Source organism: Bombus vancouverensis, chromosome 16, assembly GCF_051014615.1.
Source record: "Bombus vancouverensis nearcticus chromosome 16, iyBomVanc1_principal, whole genome shotgun sequence".
Lineage (NCBI taxonomy): Eukaryota > Metazoa > Arthropoda > Insecta > Hymenoptera > Apidae > Bombus > Bombus vancouverensis.
Window position 1 is genome coordinate 387,501 of NC_134926.1, and position 4,086 is coordinate 391,586.

A 4,086-nucleotide genomic window follows, 5' to 3' on the forward strand; every position below is an offset into this window, starting at 1 on the left:
GCTATCTACCCACGAGCGGCATGCGCACCCTGCCGTAAGAAATGTCAAAAGGAGGGGAACGGACCCCCCTGAGAAAAAATGGACGGCGGAGGAGTTGGCTCAGTTGAGGGAACTTTGGGAGATATATAAAGACCACAAATTCCCCAACAAAATGATCAGTGAGATCCTCACCAGCAAGACGATCGAACAAATCAGATACCAGCGTAAAAAGCTGAGGCTGATTGGTGAGGAAACAAGTTCCCAAGAGCCCACTCAGGTGACAGAGGGAGGGTGCGATCCCGTTGATCCAGGCAATGCGTGTTTCGAAGAACCTGGAGTCAGCGGTCTAGAATATGAACAGTGGAGACTCCAGCTAGAGTCCGCAATAATGACACAAGTCGAGGTGCCACCTGTTTTAAGGTGGGTCCACACTCGACTGATGACAATCTGGGTCTCTCTCAAGGGAAATAGGGAAGCCCTTGAGAGTGCTATAAATGAATTTTTAGAATTCACGCTCTATGGAGCCATAAAAGAAATTAATAGTAAAAAGAGGGCAAGTTCAGTTAAGAACAAGAGGATTGGTCACCAAGGAAAGAAAAAAGGTAATAGAAATGCTAGAAAAAGATACTCATACGCTCGTTGCCAGGAGTTGTTTACAGAAAATCCAAGGAGGTTGGCCGATGCCGTAATAAATGATGATCGGGCCTTCCTCCAACCGGCTAGGGATCTGCCTGATGCCGAGGAAGTGAGGAGGCTTTATGAGGATTTATGGGGCCAGACAGGACCTGTTGAAGCCCCCGTCCCAGGAAGTAGAGCCTCTGAGCTTTCCTTATGCGAGGTCTTCCCGCCAATTGCTGTTGAGGATGTGGCGGAGAAATTGAGCAGAATAAGAATGAAGGCTGCAGCAGGACCGGATGGCTTCCAGAAGGAACACCTTCTGATCCCTGGCCTGCCCACCATTTTAGCTATATTGTACAATATCTTACTTTATTGCTCCTATTTTCCTCCTATATGGAAGGAAAATAGAACAACATTAATACCAAAACCAAATAAGTCGAGCAGCCTGGTCGAGAATTGGAGGCCTATAACTATAGGCCCCATTCTCGGCCGTATTTTCTCCTCCATAATTGACGGGAGGATAAGGAGGGGCATTGTGTTGAATCCAAGGCAGAAAGGATTCACCGCTGAAAGCGGTTGTAAAATAAACATCGACCTGTTGAGCGCTGCCTTGGATTATAGCAAGAAAAAGAAAGGCGGGGTATTCACTATTGTGGATATCTCCAAAGCCTTCGACACAGTGCCCCACTCGGCAATCGTCCCCTGCCTAAGGAGGAAGGGCGTGCCGCTCCCCATTACTGACTTGATCAGGAACATGTATAACGAGGGCAAGACCACAATAAAATCTAAAAACAGCACCGGGGTCGAGATTAAGATCCTCAGGGGAGTTAAGCAGGGCGACCCTTTGTCACCGCTGCTATTCAACCTGTGCTTGGAGCCACTGCTGGATTTGATCGAGCAACAAACCAGCGGAATAAACGTGAATGAGACAAGAAAGATTCCTGTCCTGGCTTTTGCTGACGACGTAGTGTTGCTCGGCGCCGATATCGGGGAAGCGCAACGCCAAGTGGATGTGCTTGACGAGTATCTGAACGGCCTCGGTATGACCATCTCAAGGGATAAATGCCAGGCATTTCAAGTAGTCGCAGAAAGGCGTACTTGGTTCATCAAAGAACCAAAAATTAAACATGGGAACAACACCATCCCAACAGTCGATCCTGACGAAGCCTTCAGGTACTTAGGCGCCAAAATGGGGCCCTGGAAAGGCATACACTGTGGCATAATCGTTCCCGAGCTTCTGAGTGTGGTGAGGAGAGTTAGAAAGCTCTCACTCAAGCCATGCCAGAAGCTCGAATTGATCACAAAACATATCTTTCCCCGATATATTTATAACCTGCTCGTAAGCCCGCCGAGTGACAGCGTTTTAAGATTGCTGGACAGCGAAGTCAGGCAGGAAATAAAGGCTATATTCCATCTAACGCCTTCAACTGCCACTGGTTTTTTCTATGCCCCCAAATCCTGGGGCGGATTAGGGTTGCCGAGGTTCGAGCACATCGTCAAACTTGGCACCCTAAAAAGTGCAATTAAAATAAAGGACTCGATCGACCCGGCGGTCTCCAGCCTGGTTGATGAAAAGTACAATGAGAAATTGAAAAAGATGGCAAACTCACTGAGGATCAATTGGCCAGCCTCTGTGGAAGATATCGAAAGAGCCCGAAAAAGATTAAAAGCGGGGCATGTGAAGCAATGGGCAGAACTAAGAAGTCAGGGGCAGGGCGTACCTGACTTCTCGAGAAGCAAAGCTGGCAATGTGTGGCTTAAGGATTGCGAACTGCTCAAGCCATCAAGATTTATAGATGCGCTTAAACTCAGGACCAACACTGTTGGTACAAGAACAGTGCTGGCACGAGTCGACAAAAATTTGGACATCAATTGTAGAAAATGTCGAGCCCAGCCCGAGACCCTTGGACATATACTCGGGCTGTGCCAGTACACTAAGGGCCTGAGGATAAAGCGGCATGATGAAGCGAAAATGACCCTTGCCGAAAGTCTACGAAAAAATAATGAAGTTTTTGTTGAACCTACGCTCCGGGTGGGAGGTGCTCTTTTCAAGCCGGACCTCGTAGTTAAAAACGAGGAAAGGGTTCTCGTGGTCGACGTTACCGTCCGCTATGAGAATAAGGATTACCTCTCGCGCGCGGAGAAGGAAAAGGTCAACAAATATCGGCCATGCCTTGAACACCTAAAGGCAAGATTTAATGTCGGCAAAGGAGAAGTAATACCGGTGGTCTTGGGCAGTCGTGGTGCCATAACGCCTTCCACGGAAAGTAACCTCAAGCGTATGGGTATTGGTGGCCAAATTATCCAAACATTAGTACTGAACGTATTGAGAAGCTCCATAGAGCTGTGTAACATATTTTTAGATACATAAGTCAGACCCAGTTTTTTAAATTATTATTTATTTCTTTATTTATTTATTTATTTTGTTGTTACGTCCATGCATGATAGTGAATAAATTTGCTGTAACCTTTGGGTTACATAGCAAATATGTTATATTTTAATGTCCCTACGAGGGGGATAAACCTCGGAAGTACGGTCCTCGTATCGAGGATCGCAGGTTTTAGTCAAATGCCTCGTCATCTAATTAGTGACGCGCATGAATGGATTAACGAGATTCCCTCTGTCCCTATCTACTAGTCCACAAGATGGCGGCATACTGAGAACACGCGTTCACGTCGCTCCGTACTTAATGTTCGAGTTCTTGCGGAAAAGCAAAGAAATCGGGCGAGAAAATAACGCGAAAGTGGAGTGAAAGTGCCTGGGAATTAAAGTAATAATAAAGTACAGTGGAGATCGCTTTTATAGAAGCGTGAGTGGACAGAGAAAAATAATCAGCGTGGCTGAGGTTAGGGCAGAGTGGAAGACATCTTGAGACGCGCGACTGCAGCGCCGCCGCACGGGCTACTTGGTAACTGCGCGCCAACGTTCGTAAAGCAATACGCCGCGGGACTAGCGTCCGCGTTCGTAAAGCGATACGCCGAGGGACTCAGTGCAGGTGTTCGTGAAGCCGCTCGCAGCGGTACTTAGTGTATCCGCGTCCGCAAAGCAACACGCTGCGGTCTAAGTGCCACGTTCGTAAAGTGACACATCAGGACACAGCAAAAGTATCCAGTTTGAAACACAGAGAAGTGCTAGTGCAAGTGCTTGACTAGTGCCGCCATTACGCCTTCGGACTTAGTGTCTGTGCGCGTAAAACAATACGCCGCTGGGACTCTGTCTCGAGCGAGGAAAAAAGCAATACGCCGTCGGACTTAGTGCCCGCGCGTATAGATAATAATAGTACAGTGCAAGCAAAAGTGCTTGACCAGTGCCGCCGTTACGCCGTCGGACTTAGTGTCTGTGCGCGTAAAACAATACGCCGCTGGAACTTAGTGTCTGTGCGCGTAAAACAATACGCCGCTGGGACTTAGTGTCTCGGCGCGTAAAACAATACGCCGCTGGGACTCTGTCTCGAGCGAAAAAAAAAGCAATACGCCGTCGGACTTAGTG